Raw genomic sequence first — 17,603 nt, 5'->3', positions numbered from 1 at the left:
ACCGCTCTCCCATACACTCTAAGCAGCTAGTGAGGGTGTCAAAACGCATGTCAATGGATTTGAAGCCAATGCACTTAAGCTATAATGGTGGATATACCCTCTGCAGAAGATTGGTCGACATTGCTTGGTAGAGGGCTCTTAGTGTCTGAAGAGGAACCCCATTGATGCGGGATCCTAATAATATCGGAAGGCTTTTTTTTGTTTGCAGTCAGTGTGGCACATGTTGCTTATGTTAGTGTGGTGGTCTTGGCAAGTTATAGCAACACCAATCTAGGAAGGGTACAATGAAGACACAATAGTCGCCTCAAGGGCTCTCCTCCACAGGGTGGGTGGGCTGAGAAGTGGGCAGCTGCACCAGCAAGGGTGACCATCAGGTTCATAGTGAGGGAGAATGATCCCGCCATGGAAGCATGATCATGCCCAGGGACAATGACACCGCACAGTGCCTAATTTGCAAAACAGGTAAAGTAGGTATATTGGTCTCTGTTTATTTAGTGGAACTGTGGAATGGTACAGTCCCTGCAGCATAAAGGTAGTAGAAGTAAAGTGGACACAGACTGGCTTCCAGGCAATTCAGACATGATGAGAACAGTGAGTTATAGTCCACTAATCAAAGTCCACACAGCACTGCAATATGAAGCCTGGCATTATGCCCCAGACACCTGTTCTAGCCACTCTCCTACTGTAACACCGAGTTCGCGTGTAGCAGGTATAGATAGTCTGTTGGAGGCATGGGGGAGCAGTAGCACCATGAAGGGCCCAGACTGCAATCAGGAGAAAACAATACTCAGCAGCTGGGGCAGTCGTAAAAGGTAAGAAGGGTTCCACACTGTTTAGCATTTATCAGTAGTCCTCAGGGTGTAGAGGCTGGATTTAGCCTATAATTTATGGGAGTGATGGACGCCTGTGTCAAGGCTACCACATGGCCATACAGTCTGCCCTGGGCCTTCTTCAGCTCAGCGTGGCCGTTGGATCCAGCATCGCACTTCACCAAAAATATACATGCGAGCCCTGTGACATGTCAGAGGGCACACAGTGTAGTTCTGACCACAGTCACCAGTCTGCGAGAGTCAAATAGGCTGTGGGAATAGAGCCGCGCACACCGTGTCCCTGCCCTCAGGCTTGCCCATGGACCCCATCTCCACCGGATCTCTGAGAGCCGGCAGTGAGGTAGCCGCTCCCTTGGCATGTCAAGGACCGAACTGTGTGCACAGGGCTCAGGGCAGCTCCACGCTCTGTGAGGCAAAATTTGGGGCATTTCTGGAATAAATGCTCCCCAAGGTAGCAGGATCGGGCAGAGTCCTCATGAGCATCAGAGCCGTGCGGCTATCTTGATTGCCAGCCTGGCCATGCCCACAAGGCCCTTTATTTTAAACTCATTGGTCAGACCACAGCACTAACTACAGTTAAAAAATCAAACCAGTCTAATATGACCCTCTGCTCTTGTAATAAAATGCTAATTTCTCATGCTAGCATAGGAAATATTTAATTTTATGAAAAACACCTATGTGATTATTACCCTACCTATATTTCTATATTGACAGCATAGGTGGGTGCTGCTATTATTACAATTTTTACTAGAGATTATTTTCATAATTATGTTATATGTTAATAGAAAAAATTTAATAAAACCATTAATTTGTGTCTTTAGCATAAATTGGAGTAAGTTTATTCCCTCCAGCTTCCACGGGTACTTTGTCTATTTTTAGGTTTAGTGGCTTAAAAAAGAAAATACAATAAGTGGTACAACATTTTGAAGACCTAGAGAGTTTTTGATGGGTATTAATGATTCAAAAGTAGAAGATTAACATTTGACCTCTCTGGAGTAATGGGACATTGAAGCAATTGGGATGGGGTTTACAATGTTGGTTGGGCTTGAAGATCACTTCTACATGCTGACTTTATTTGAGGGTCAGTTATTTGTAGATTTGGGTTGCCAAGGGGTTGTGGGAAATATTTTTCTTTGTTGCTGCTTTGCTACTGTCAACGGTTAAAAAGGGTTTATGGGCAAAATATTTTCCCCTGGGTTTTTAAGAAAATTAAGACTTTTCTGCCTGTAAATACGCCTTTACCGATAACAATTTCAACTTGATAGTAATTTAAAAAAAAAAAATATTAATATTTTAGTTGTTAGGAAATTTGGACCGTGACAAATGGAATACTTGAAATTCTACTTATGAGCCTCTAGAATAAGATTTGAAGACACACATAACAGGCACTGAACATTAAGCAAAGTCTATTGAGAGCTGTGCAACTCTTTGACTCTCTTAACAGGTTACAACAGCTGTGCTTCCATGAAAAATCTAGAAAAGGCTCAGTGTGTGAAGTTTGTATATATGCAGAAATGGTGCATCAGATTTAAGCACATCAGGCAAGATAGAATTTTTACTCCTGAAATGCTTTCCAAACAGTGATAAAACAGATACTATTCAGGCCTTTTATTGAAATTTGAAGCTTCTTCTAGGAAGTGAGGCAAGGGGAGACCTTGACCCTGTAGCTACACGTTATGGTATTGTGTTTGCAAACAGAGCGCTGTATGTACTTGATCGAAGGAGTGCACATCATTTAATGTAGAAAGTCTCTAGGAGTTATTAAAATTAAACTGATTCACTGATGTGTTAATCTCCCCTTCTCCAATTTTGGATTTGGTAAGATTATTGAATATTTGTGAATCTGATGCTTACCAAGACCATAATCAAGAAATTGCATGTGATATTCCCTGACACTGTGCTTGAACGTGATGTACTCTAAACGAATGTAATGGGACATTTGCTGAAGGAGGGCATTGTGTTGCCCTCGCTTTGAAAGAGATCGAAATAAATAATGAACCTCAAATTTGTTGGACAGTTCTACAGGTCATTGGATGTGCATAAACATCAGCACGTTCACATACAAGCAGAGTGTGTGGGGATTGTCACCCACAGGAGAACTTTAGACATGATGTAATTATGGAGTGTGGAGTTCCACCCATAATGAATCAAGAAAGGATGTTGTAGATGAATGTGTGAGTAGCCCACATCTGGACACTTTGAAGTGGCTCTTAAATTTTAACACGGCTCAAGCAGAAAAGAACTACAGGTCTTCATCTTTTTGAAATTACAAGGATAGTAATTGCAGGATCAAAGGTCACATATGGACCCTTCCTATGCATGTTAAGCCACATGTAGGCTCCTTTTCACAAGCATCCCAGCAGCTGTTTTTTGTCATGCTGGTGTTAATGGACACTGCTCAGTGGATGAGCCTCCGAGATCCAGTTTCCATAGATGAGTGGGCAAACTGCACCGTAAACATGTTGGATTTGCACTCATTTCCGTTTTTTTTAAAAGAAAAAATGTGCAATGTGTGCTCAAACAGCCCTGTACAGATGAAGGGTCTCAACCGAAAATCTTTCTGTGTACCTGGATAATACTTGCAGAAATGAAAATTGGAAGCTCTACTCCTGATTAGCAGAATCAGTATTTGCAGATATTCATAGGCGGAGATTACATTTATAGGAGTGTGAACTGTTCAAGGTGCCATGCTTTGGTACAGCCATATGTATGGTAAAGTGGTTAAGAATGTTGATCCTAGGAGAAGATCATGGGTCGGCATTTTGAATGTTAGGAACACCTGTAAGGTGGCCACTTAGGAAATATTCACAAACATTCCTAATATAATGTCCCACCCTAGATGTTCCTACACATTTACTATATTTAAAAGGTAAAACAAAAAATGAGGATGGTGTGTTCCTATGCACATTTTTCTTAATCCTAAATATTCACAGTCAGCCAGGAACCGGGAGAACTATGGTTGTAGTTTATTTATAAAACTATTTATTGAGAGTTTGTGAATTGATTCCCCATCAAAAACAGTAAGTCTACTTTGTGTACAGATTTTCTGTTTTTTGTAATAAAGCGCACTGCGAATGTACTTAATGCACCACTTACTGCCTTTGCATCACAAGGAACAGTCAGGCGCACGGAGCAAGCGCATCCTAGCTCACGAATTACCACAGATGTAATTTCTGGGTTGTTAATGAGACATAAAGAAAGGTTGACATCCATGATGGGTTGGCTATTTTCTGCTAGTCTTCTATTTGCTATTTTTACTCTAATTATAGTTGGGCACAAGCTTAGTTACTTTAGTGTTGTACTTGAAGTGGAACCTAAAGAAGTTAGAGAAGATCTCAGTGTGCACTTTAAACGTGCAACGAAAATAACAATTCGAAGAAGTGACATTTCCTCATCCTTTTACGACGTGTTTATCTTTTTAACACATTCCTATGTCGGCGTGGAGCGTCCACGGCTCAGCTCACAGGACATGTTTTATAAGTTTAAGTGGTTCTGGTATGAACAGAGATATTTAAGCACGCAGGACGTCTTCAGTTCCTGCTTGCAGATCTCGACACGTAATCGGCCAGAAATGTAAATGCAGCGTCACTTTGGTGCGTGCTAGAAAAAGGAACTGGCGACAGAACAGGAAACCTGCAGCTGAGACACAGAAGAAATATGTCCGTTTCTTTGCCAAAGTTCAGGTATGTTCCAGCATTTTATCATGTATTTTCATGCAAATTGGAAGATTGGTTTAACATGTACGTGTTAGTTTATAAAATAGGAAAACCTTCGGTTCTGATTAATCGAACAAGCTTTTATACAGCACAGAAGATCTGTTGCAATCCTCGTCAGCTGGGTAGCTGTCCCCGTTTCCTTCTGATCTGCAAATATTCTATTATTGTCTGCTAAAGCCTATCAAATATGTGCTCTCACTAAGACAAATATGCTTTTCGGCCGGAAGACGACTGTTTACAAGTAGCTGACAAAAAGACAGTGTTTATTTCATTTTGTTTCTAAGAGGAAGTGTTATCTTCTCCAAAATAACACATTTAAACTTTTTGTGACTATTGTGTGGCTAATCCCTGGATAATCCTCGGTACAGGGTGACAGTCTGTATATTTTACTTTGAATTAAAAATCAGTTTTGACAGACGATTAAAAAGACATTTACTGCCTTCAAATATTTGTCCTTTTTAGGCCTCAAGTATTATTTGACTTCATTCAATGGAAGTACCTTGATTGCATATAAACAAACCTGTAAAAATCACTGTCCTAGAACGTCTACACGTTCTAGGCCAGTGATTTTTACTGACATTTGTAACAATTTTAGGTTGAAGTTGGATCGCTGGCCTTGAACGGCTGGTTCGTGTGCTCTTGTTACAGACTCCTAGTTCTATACCTTTGTTCAATCAAGTTGAATGATAAGTTGTGAAAGTGGCCCATCTTCAGTAGGCACGTGAAGGCTCATTGCATACCCTTTATTTAGAAGGTTGTGTGTTTCTGTCTTGTTCTTGTGTTAGTTCTGATATCTAGTACACCTGCAGAGTGCAATATACTATTTGTTACCGTTGTTGAGGTAGGGAGGGACCACAATTCGCTAGCGCTAGGCAGAAGCTCGAGTGCGTAAATGCTTACTTACTTTGCTGTCAGCCTCATTATATTTACGGTTGTCGATTGACAGTGAGAGACAACAGAAATATATTTTCTGCTTAGTTAGGGATTGAATGTTTGGAGGAAAAGCTATTCTTGTGATGGATGTTATCTGCTTTTATATGGCTCATCTTTTAAAAAATAATTGCCTAGATGGGTCAACTGTATGTCCTTTGAAGTTCAAAGTACACTCTGATTTCTGCAGTAGATCTAACAAACTTAACTACTTTGTAGATTTCAATTGGTAATTGCTTTTAAATGGAATCACATATAATTAAGAGTTTAGGTGCTTGCTAAATCGCAACATTGAGAAGGAATTGTTATAGTTAGCAGTCGTATGTAGTGTCCTTGAAATACATGCGCCTGTAGCACTGGCACTTGGTGAAATCTGCTCTTCTGGCTACGCTCAGGAGGCTGGCATGGTGTAAGTCTACTGCTGCCTAGTGTGAAGTGTTAGTAGGGTATGGTGGGCAGTGGCACCTGATGAACTTGAGTGGGGTACACACTTAGCAATGGGTGCTCTGTCTGGAATGAGGGATAGCACACAGGCTTCAGCAAGGCTTGTCAAGTTTCCTATATAGATGCCAGTTGTGAATAGCCTAGATGTGTTCTGCTAGCAGAATACACAAAGAATATATTTTTCCCTATGAGTAATGAACTTTCATCCCAATTCATACTATAAGCTTCAGTGGGATTTGTTGGAAAAGATGCATTTAGTGAACTGTTTTGAGTGATGCCTATTGAGGTAACTGATGGGGAAATATCCAGCAACTAAAGAAAAATGACCATGCCAATCGAACCTGAGAAAAGAGCAGGGACCCTTGGAAAAGACAAATGTATAGGATGAAGGGGTAGAAGGAAGGCTTCACTCCTTGTGATGTCCCAGATTATTGCTTCGACCCCAAACAAAATACACATAGAACCCTTGCTCTGCCAGAAAAGAGTTGAATGGATATTGAGTAAAGTGGGCTTCCAGAAAGTGAGAATGACTGATTCATTTACATCTGCCCCACTATATATTATATATTAGTGGGTAAGCAACAGTCAAAATGGAGGTTACTCACAGCCACCCAGATAATCTAGAGAAATTGCTACTGTGGATTCAGAAAGAGCAGTGGAGAATAAAGCTCCAACAGTAAACTGAAAATCGTTATATGCAGTTCCCAATCACATTACTCCACCTAGCTCATGCTACGGAGGCTTGAACACTCTCCAACACCCATGTCACTGTTCTTTCCAGCAGTGACACCAACCACAACAGCTGTATTTAAATACATTTTTTTCATTACAAAAATATCAGTGTTTACTTTCTTAATTCTCAATCTTTGCATTACACAACACATTCTGGTATTACTTTTCCTTCAGATCCAGTGATATTATATCCCACTGGTGTTACATCAAAAGGAAACTCCTGTACCTTAAACAGACAGACAACATACTACTAACCACCTAAATTTGAGATTTTATTCCAAACGTACAATAAATGAAAGACACATTTGATAATTGCTGCCAGGCCTTAACAGACTAAAAAGTAATCCTGGTAAACCATTTTACTACTCTGTTTTCTGAATACTTGTGGGCACATTCTGATGCTCAGTCATTACTTCAAAATGTAGTTGACCATCTCCAGCTCGTACTCACCATTGTAATTCAGTGGCAATGTCCTTCACTGGTCCCCCTTCTAACTTTCCAACCAACCAACACCAGTTTGTTTACGTGGTCACCTCCAGGTCCCAAAAGATACCTATCACATGTGGAGTCCTACAGGATTCCATACAGTGCCCTGTCATCACCTTCGTAGAGCTCCTTTTTTGCTTTTTCCAGAGATAACAGTGTTAAGATTCATGAATATTCAGATGATCCACATCTCTACTTGAACGTCTCATGAACCCTGATGGCTACTAATCCCAACTTTCTCTGTATACCAAGTCACCTGGATTAATCCTGGGCACCTATCTCACCAACAAGTAACTCATTGTTAAAAAACACAGACAGCCTGGTACCAGCTCTCTCTTCTAAGGAAAGTGAAAGTTTTTTTTCAAGAAAGCAACTTCAGAAATGCTGTTCAAGCCCTCATACCCATGAATCTGGACAATGGTAAAGCTCTGCTCCATGGTCCCTCAAACTCCACACTAGCACTCCTTAGGGACAACCTACTCTTTGCAGCATGCCCCAAGTAAGGCCTGAAGATATATCACCCCCATGCTGATTGAACTTGTGGAAAATACTTATCCCACATCCCCCGCCCCCTTAAAGGGGGGAATCGCCTCGTCGCTCATCTGAACCTGCAGGATAAACAAAGAAAGCAAATTAGAACAGAGGACGAGCTGAAAGCTGCAAAAATTTACTTTTCGTTTCAGGTGAAGAGGGGTGAAGTATCCATATAGAAAAGGAAGGCGTACCAGGAAGAATATGTGCCGAAACCCGGAAGCTACTCCAAGGAGATGAAGGACGCCGATGGTGTAATCCAGGATATCGCTGGAGGAAAAAAGGGACCTGATAGCCAAGAGACCTGGTGCAGCATTGCTGGAGTGTCGCGAAAACCACAGGGAAGCCGACTCCACTGAGAACCCCCTGGAGACTTGGTCTGAGGACTGGTGGACACAGACAGAGGATGTGCAGAAGTCAGCTACAACTCAGTAGAGTTGTGACAGTGTGGTGAGTGACCCAGGAAAGTGGTGAATTGGGGCTCCTGGGAGCATGTAAAGGCATGTGGGAACTAGGGTTTTCTCTTGGATTTATTTATTTTTTCTTTCTTACGGTGTGCTGCCTAGTTTTGCTTATCTCTGCCCTTGTGTATGCTGCTAATATTACAAGTTGCTATATACATGCTCAGTATCCAAGAAGCTTGTCACTATCTTTAGGACAATACATTTAATCCTCATACATTGCTTAACCAAGTGTTAGGACTGATATGGAAAAGGGGAGAATAATAATGCCACAATCATCTGGTGATCCTGCAAAGCTGGGAAGCCTAGTTACTTGCCACTCCTTTACAAACCGACGGCCCAGGTTGTGAGCAGCTTCCTTACACAGGGGAACCACCACAAATTTTTTAGGAGATATCACAGGTGTTTTGGTGAAGGAAAAATAAAACTTCTCTGAGGGCTTTAAATACTTACTGCATGCCTTTTCTGCTTTCCCGAGGGTACTGGTGGTGGCAACCTCCTCCTGCAACCTGAGGACAAAAGAGAAAGAGCAGTATTCAAACCTATCACCATGCCTGCAGGACCACAACCACCTAACCCAGCTATACTCTCAGTTGGATATCCATCCATGTCCATGCCTGGAGGACCACAACCAGCTAGCTATACTCTAAGTTGGATATCCATCCATATTCTGTTTCACTTAATCGTCTTATAAATAAAAGCCGAAATACATAAATCAGAAAAGTCTCCTAAGCCCATCATTCTCACAGAACAACATTGGCTCTCCTTGCTGGCCAGCATCATCTTCAAGAGCAGATGCATCATTTACAAAGCCATCCTAACCAACACCCCTATTTATCTTGCAGACAGGCTCAACATCTCTGGTGTTTTCCAGCACACTTGCAGCCAGGGTACCATCATACCAAGAATTGTAAAAAAATAAAAATACAAGGTGATAGGCTTTTTCCATCTATGCATCCAATAGCTGAAACAAAATCCTTATAATTATTAGGACCACCCCAATTCTGCCCCAATTCATGGAGGAGTTGAAGAAACACCTTTTTAAAGAACACTGCATCATGATGCATTAATAGTCCACAAACCAGCTATATCTCCCATTACTCATTGACTCTTTGCTTGTCTTTGGCCCTTTAGAGTCCTTCTTTGCCGTTTGGCTAAGTTTGTGCTATAGAAATAGCATATATATAAATATATACATAATGGTCACCAATACACATCACCCTTGGGTGCAGTTACTCCAACCCATGATACAATAACACTGCTGTCAGTCAAGGTCTGATTAAAGTGGGTCAGGGGGTGTACCCTTTTGAGACTTCATGGAGGGGAGACAATCACGAGACCTCCCACATCTATCCTCATAAACATCAGATTTTGCAAATTCGTAAAGCTATGTTGTTAGAAATGGGATCTCTAGTTGGGAATGGGTTTGCACGCTGTCCAAGTAGGGACCCTAGTCAGGATAAGGGAGATACCCACTCAGATAACCCCTGCTCACTCCCTTGGTAGCCTAGCACAAGCAGTCAGGCTTGTCTCAGAAGCAATGTGACACCACACCAGTTTCAGAAAAATAGCCAATATTTAGCTATATACTAGTTTTAGAAAAAGAGTCAATATTTATCTATATAAAAAAAGAACAAATATGATAAAAGTCCAGCATACAGTAACAAATATATGAATTCTCCAAGATTTACTCAAAAATACAGTTCCTTAAAGTTGACAGCTCCACCTGGGGCATCAGTTCAGACCGGCTGCGGCGTCGCAGGCCAGCTATGGTGTCGGAAAGACCCACAAACAGTACCTTGGATTTGCAAGGTGTTGTGATCCTTGCAGTGAGCTCCGGAGAGTGGTGTTGCTGGCGTCGTGGTGTCTGTTCTGGAGTTGGTCAGGGAGTCATCTGGCCCTTGAAGTCACAAGCGGTGCGGAATGAACTCCAGGCTGATGAAGTCAGGAGCACTGGCGTGGATGGCGTCGGGGCTACGGTGCGAAGTGGGACAATGCAACACGCGGTGCCCACTGCTCATGGTGCAGGCAGTGGCTCGGTGACGGCATCCAGCAGCGTCAGTGAGACCATGGCTGCGGTGTGAAGCGGGGTGGTGCAACATGCGGTGTCAGCAGGTTCACAGTGCAGGCAGCAGCATTTTCGTTGCTGAATCGCTGTCGTCGGTAGGCCCCTGCCAGTGGTGGGGGATGGGACAGTGCTTTGTGACTCTCACAAGTGGTCTCCACAGGCCACGGTGCAGGAAAGATGCCTGCTGACGACACTTGAATCGATGGTGTTGGTGGACTGGGGCTGCGGTGCAGGACGGTGCTCCATCTACCTCCCGAGCGGTGTCCACAAGCCACGGTGCAGGCAGCGGTGCCGGTGTCAGCTAGAGCGTCGTCATTTGGGATGCACAGGCTGCAGTGTGAGCAGGCGATGCCGGGGTGCGGGGCCCACAGGTCACGGTGCGAGCAGTGGCTTGGAGGCAAGCTGTAATTCAAGCCCTTGGAGAACTTTTTCAAGCAGGACACGCAGAAAGTTCAAACTTTGCATTCTTTTCAGGCAGAAGCAGCAACTGCAGGGCAGCCCAGGAAAGCAACACAGCAAAGGGACAGTACTCCTCTTTGATTCCAGAAAGATTCTAAAAGTCTGGGGTTTTGGTTCTTATTTGTATACCCCTTTCTGCCTTGGAAGTTGGCAAACTTCAAAGCAAAGTCTCAAGGGCTTTCAAGATCCTTCCTTGTCCAGGCCAGGCCCCAGACACACACCAGGGGGTTGGAGAATGCATTGTGTGAGGGCAGGCACAGTCCTTTCAGGTGTAAGCGACCACTCCTCCCTCCACTCTAGCTCAGATGGCCCATCAGGATATGCAGGCTACACTCTAGCTCCCTTTGTGTCACTGTCTAGAGGGAATTCACAACAGCCCAACTGTCATACTAACCCAGACGGGGAGTCCACAAACAGGCAGGGTCACAGAATGGTTTAAGCAACAAAATGCCTACTTTCTAAAAGTGGCATTTTCAAACTCGCAATCTAAAAACTAACTTCACTAAAAGATGTATTTTTTAATTGTGAGTTCAGAGACTTTCTATCTGTTCTCCAAGGGAATCTGCGCTTTAAAGTTATTTAAAGGCAGCCCCCATGTTAACCTATGATGGAGATAGGCCTTGCAACAGTGAAACCGGAATTTGGCTGTATTTCACTGATGGGACATGTACAACACACCAGTACATGTCCTACCTTTTAAATACACTGCACCCTGTCCATGGGGCTACCTAGGGCCTACCTTAGGGGTGCCTTACCTGTACCAAAAGGGAAGGTTTGGACCTGGCAAGTGGGTGCATTTGCCAGGTCCAGTTGGCAGTTTAAAACTGCACACACAGACACAGGCCTGAGCCACGTTTACAGGCCTACTTATGTGGGTGGCACAATCAGTGCTGCAGGCCCACTAGTAGCATTTGATTTACAGACCCTTGGCACCTCTGGTGCATTTTATCAGGGACTTACCAGTAAATCAAATATGCCAATTATGGATAAACCAATCAACAGTACAATTTACCTAGGGAGTACTTGCACTTTAGCACTGATCAGCAGTGGTAAAGTGCGCAGAGACAATAAACCAGCAAAAAACAGAGTCCAGTAAACCATAAAAACACGAGGTCAGAAGGCAAAAAGACTGGGGAGACACGTCAAGAAGCCGGCAGGTCTAACATATGTTGAATACATACATTTTCTGCATCTTCTAAACAGTGGTGTTACAAAATAGAACTTGTCTAAGTTGTGTGACTTTTGAATAGGAGTAAAGTTGCACCAGAAGTTCTAGTGATACGGGTGGGTCGAGGCAAAGGAGAGCAAACGGGATCAAACAAACGCCTGACGATAGCGGTTGCTAAACCGGCCGTGGAAAATATGTTGAGAGGTGTTAAGACAAGTGAAAGTAGTATTACCACTCCCCCGACCGAAATTAAGATCAAGGGCAAAAGTCAATCTACTATCATAACGTTTCTTGAAGGAGGGGCACAGGATATGCGGCCTGTACATTTAACCCTCCCCTCTGAGAGTAAGGTGGCTGGGACAGAATCCCTTCCGAGCAATAGTAGTAGCAGTATAAGTGGATGTATTATGAACAACGATCCTTCTGTGAATCTTAAGCAAGGCATGCCAGAGTCAGAAGGCAGTCAGAGGGAAGCAAGAGAAAAGAATTCTGGCTCTTATACCGAAAGTAAGCAGCCTCAAGCACAACAATTTGACTGGTCTGAGCAATTGGAATATCGAGATGGGGAAGGAGGTGCGTCTATATTAAAATCTACAACAGAAGAAGAGAACTTGCATAAGATTCTCTCAAATACTAAAACCTTGGGCAAAATAGCAGGAAAAGACCCTCAATTGATGGAATGGGGAAAGGACAATAGTGATACATTTTATTCTTTGACAGAAGAGTCTGATCTCAGCAGAGGCGATCACAGTCTTGGCGGGTCTGAGGACAGTGAAACATCGGAGACGGAAGACAAAACTTCAAGCAATGAACCTACAGTGCGACAGCTGCGCCGACAGCGTAAATCGGTCAAAGCACGGCCTTGTGCTCAGGGGTCTCCAGGAAATCCGTCATCCACGGGCGGTAGGAATTTAAAATGGGACTATGCAGGTATTGGACTCACAGATTCCTCATCTATAACTTTAACTAACCCGGGCTCAGCTAATGGCAATAAGGAATCAGATATAGGCCCCCCCACTTATAGCCCACCCGCAATGGGGGGTGAGGCAGGAATGTTGCAGTCAATTTATAACTCAATCAAAGAGTTGCAAACAGAAACAAGGATCGAAAGTCGACGTGCAAGGGTTGCCACGAAGAGATTACAGGGAACAGTTCGCAAAGTAGCCAAATCATGTACAGAAATTGAGACTAAGCTATCCTTAATGGAAGAAAGGATCGTAACGGTGGAGGAGGATGTTGTTAATCTTAAAGAACAGAATACTATGAGGGATGAACAATTGACAGATGTAATGTGGAAATTGGAAGATTTTGAAAATAGGCAAAGAAGGAATAATCTCTGAATTCTGGGTATACCGGAAGGGCTAGAAGGAACCAAAATACGGACATATATGATCAATTTTTTGCGTGGTGCTTTTCCGGAGCTGGGGAACTGGAGTTGGGAGAATGAACTGCAGCGCGTACATAGGTTTCCGCTAAACCGGCGGGAGGGGGGCCAACGTGCAGATTCCAAATATCCTAGAGCAATTTTAGTTTATTTTGGGAATTATTTACTGCGACAGGAGATCTTGGATAAAACCCGCCCAAATACCCCTCGCACTGTGGATGGGGTGACTTTTTTCACCCGCCCTGATTTTTGTCATGCTACTGTTGAACGGAGATGGCGGCTCCGACAACTTATTAAACCAGTCTTAGAGAAAGGCGGGGAAGCGTATTTGCTGGCCCCGGCTCGCCTCAAAATAATATTGAATGGGAAAACAGAAATATTCACGTCAGAAATTAAAGCAAATGAATATGTGATGGGGGCCAGATAGCGAAATAGAGTCTCTTGGTCAGCAAAAGTGCTCTGGTAATTGGTGGGTGGGTTCGCACTGTCACGACGCCAACATTCAGGCCATGAGTGGTCTGATTGCTCTACAGGAGGGTGGGCCAGTCTCTGGGAGGAAGGTGATACGGGAGGGGGGTGGAAGGGACTGGTCCAGGGAGGGGAGGGGAGGGAGGAGGGATGGCGGTTGGGGAGGGGGAAAGGAGGGAGGGGCTGGGGAGGAGGAGGAGAAGAAGGATCGGAAAGGGACGGAAAGGAGAGAAAACGAGGGAGTAAAAAGGAAAGGGATGGGAGTAGGAGCGCAACAAGGGAAGCAACTGAAAGCAGGGGTAGGAGAGACAAAAGGAGGGGAGCAAATTGAGTGGAATATTCAAGAGAAAGTGCAGTCAGATATAAAAATTTGGGAGGACAAAAAGAGAGAAAGAGAGCCTAAAATAGAAAATGGCTAGACTTCGAATCGCTTCAATTAATATTTGTGGGTTAAATGACCCTTGTAAAAGAAGTAGAGTAGGAACTTAAAACTTTTAAAGCAGACATCTACTGTTTACAGGAGACACATGTGGAATATAGGAATGCCGGAATTCTGGGTACACTTGGTATGAAAGTAATTGCTCGAACAGAACAAGAGGTTAGAACTAAAGGGGTGGCGATATTAGACCGGACTAATAAATTAAATTTTGGTAGGCAGAAGGCGGATAGGGGAGGGAGATGGGTAATTGTAGAGTGTAGTTATGGACATGGTAGTTTTACACTCTGTTCTGTATATAGCACGGTCACGGATGACCCAATAGTTTTAGATACCCTGGCTATAGAATTAACAGGATGGGCTCCCCCGTATATTCTTTGTGGCGATTGTAATTTGAATGGATCCTGGGAGGGATTACAGGATGTTTTAGCGCCTACAAAGAAATACCAAGGGCGGAAACCGCGAGTATATAATGCAATGGTCGCTATTCAGAAAGAACTAGGATTAGTGGATGAATGGGTGAGATTATGTAAGCCAGATCCTGGATATACCTATTACTCCGCCCCGCATGTGAAAGTAGCACGACTTGACTATTTTCTGGTCTCTCCAGTATTATTAAACCAGGGTCAGATGGAGTTATATCCGCGGGTTGTATCAGATCATAATCCCCTAGTACTAGAATTGGAATTGGATGGGTTGGAACAAAAGGAGAGGAGATGGACATTTGAAAGAGGGCTTCTTAGGGACCCGGAATATTGTATGCATATGAGCAAGTGGATAGCCGAATTCTTGGGGTTTAACCAAGGGACAGCTCCGGTAGAGATAGTCTGGGACACTTTAAAAGCCGGAATACGTGGTGAAACATTGAGTTTTAGTATAAAAAAGCAAAAAAGCACCCAAAACAGAGTTAAAGATCTTCAAATGAAACTAAGGGTGTTGGAAAGACAGTTGGTTGTGGCGATAGAAACAGGGGGGGATGTTAAAAAGGTCCAGGAGGAAGTTGTAATAGCTAAAGCCGCAATTAACGAAACTATGACCCAAAGAATAGCAGAGAAATATCTAGCGCAGCGTTCATTAGGATACGAGTATGGAGAAAAATCTGGGCGTTTATTAGCAACACGGGCAAGCCAGAAAACAGCATCCGGGACCATTAGAGAGATTAAAGATAGGCAAGGACAAATGGTTGTAGAAGTGGATCAAATTAGGAGGGTTTTCCACAGATATTATACGGAATTGTATGATGACACATCTATATACTCAGAGGAAGAAATGCTGACATTTTTAACCCCCATCAAAGTCAATAAATTAGCGGAGAGTGATATTTTATATCTAGGGGAACAGATAGATATCTCGGAAATAGACAAAGCATTGGGTGATTTAGCCACGGGTAAAGCCACAGGCCCCGATTCAATTCCTTTAGAGTTTTATAAAACATTTAAAGCCATATTGCTTCCGGTAATGATAGAACTGTTTATTCAGGTACAGAACGGAGGGGCAATTCCGCCATCATGGGATATGGCTAATATAGTAATGTTTTTGAAGAAAGGGAAACCCGCATTAAACCCAGCGTCATACAGGCCAATTACACTAATCAATAGCGACACTAAAATATATTCAAAGATATTAGCCGCTCGACTATCCCTTGTGATCAGGAAGATAGTTTTTCCTAGACAGCATGGGTTTGTGCCAGGAAGGGATACTACTGATCATATTCGAAAAGTTATCGCACTTTTGGACGCTACAGAAGTGGCTCAGGAGCCGATGGCAGTTGCATTATTAGATGCGGAAAAGGCGTTTGACCGGGTGAACTGGAAGTATCTATGGCATGTAATGGAGTATTATGGGTTAAGGAAGAAATTTATTGCAGCAATAAGGGCTCTATATAGATCACCGGTAGTTAAAATACAACTAATGGGGGGACAATCGGAGAGTGTCCAGGTTAAGAGAGGTACTAGACAGGGATGTCCATGTTCTCCGCTCCTGTTTGCTGTGTATATAGATCCCTTGCTTAGACAGATTGAAGATAACAGTAAGATTCCACCAATTCATAGGCAGGGATGGGATATAAAAGTTCTAGCATATGCAGATGATATTGCTATACTAACTCCCACCCCTGATCCGGCATTGAGAGAGGTTGAAAAGGTGTCAATGAAGTTCGGAAGATTTTCTGGATATCTTCTAAACAGAGATAAAACGCAGATATTGATTAATCAATACGCCAGCACTCAGGATACACGAAGGGTCGACCATGTAGTATATCTGGGTATAGATATTACGCCACAAGTAGGAGAAATTGTTAAGTTAAATCTGGATCCCATACTTGCTAAAGCAAGACAAGATATGTGCAGATGGAATAATTTACATTTAACTATTATGGGGAGGTGTAATATGGTAAAAATTATTTTTCTCTCTAAGCTGCTGTATTTGTTCCGGGCTGTACCATTGAGCTTCACAAATTTCAGTTTTAAAGAGATAGATAGAGTGGTTATGAGATTCATCTGGGCATATGGTAAATGTAGAAGAGCAAGTAAATTCATGTCACTTTCCCGAGAAAGGGGGGGGTGGTCTCTGCCGAATATAAAATTATACCAAATGGCGGCAGCCTTTCAGTATATGCGCCCTTTATGGGGTTCTAAGAAAGGAGGGATTCCAGAAGAGGATTGTCCTAACATATACGAGTTGCAGATAGGAGCAACAGCTAATGGATGTCTGGTAACATTTCATGAGCCCGGGTACTACAAGAAAACTCGATATAAGGTATTGGAGGCGGCCTATAAGTGCTGGCGGTCATGGTATAAAAAGAAAGGATTTGGCAGATATAATTGTTATACCATGATCAAAAAGAATCCATTGCTCCCCGACATATTTAAGGATAAATGTATGGCAAGCTGGGTCTCGGTAGGTATAGAGAGGCTGGGGAATCTCTTTGATAACTCGGGGGTTAAGGCATTTGTTGATCTACAGAAGTGTTATGGTTTAGAGCGTAGGGATTTTTTTAAATACCTTCAGATACGAGATTTCCTTTTAAGGAAAACAGGAGGGGTGCAGGGATTTAGGAGTGTTCAATTGCTGGATGATATTGTGACTAATCCTAATATATCAATCAGGTCAATCTACCGATTATTAATGTTAGAACAGCCCGATTATTTAGAGAAGAATTGTGAAAAGTGGAGTAGGAAACTGGAAGACGGGAGTACAATTTTTCTAAGGTCATTAGAATTGGGACACACTATTCTACTCTCTTCCTCCCTCCAAGCGCAACATTACAAAACTGTGTTTGATTTGTATCATACCCCAGCTCATCTTGTTAAATGGGGCAGTTTATCGGGAACAAGCTGTCCAAGATGTGGGATGTATGGAATAGATATTGTACACATGATGGCTACATGGGGGGAATTGAAGAATTTGAAGGAGGGCATTCAATCTGTATTGAAAGAAGTTCTGGGATTTGATCTAATCCTTACCCCCGAGGTAATGGTTTTAGGGGTCA

At 43.0% G+C, this 17,603-nt stretch overlaps 1 protein-coding gene across 7 annotated transcripts in view; it reads left to right on the top strand.

Annotated features, from left to right (window-relative positions):
- The window catches only part of FGD3 (FYVE, RhoGEF and PH domain containing 3), a 554,715-nt gene that overhangs the window by 255,800 nt on the left and 281,312 nt on the right, over positions 1 to 17,603 (top strand). For 2 of the 7 annotated variants that reach the window (XM_069206423.1, XM_069206424.1), the window contains exon 2: positions 7,822 to 8,119. The exons of 3 other annotated variants lie outside the window; for them this stretch is intronic. The gene's annotated coding sequence lies outside the window, so the exon portion shown is untranslated. Of the gene's footprint in view, positions 1 to 4,426; positions 4,514 to 7,821; positions 8,120 to 17,603 lie in introns of those variants that run through there. 2 more of the 7 variants (XM_069206422.1, XM_069206425.1) reach the window with 2 other exon arrangements.

Source organism: Pleurodeles waltl, chromosome 9 (genome assembly GCF_031143425.1).
Source record: "Pleurodeles waltl isolate 20211129_DDA chromosome 9, aPleWal1.hap1.20221129, whole genome shotgun sequence".
Lineage (NCBI taxonomy): Eukaryota > Metazoa > Chordata > Amphibia > Caudata > Salamandridae > Pleurodeles > Pleurodeles waltl.
The sequence above is the reverse complement of the archived record's forward strand: the minus strand, read 5'-3'. Positions and strand labels throughout refer to the sequence as shown.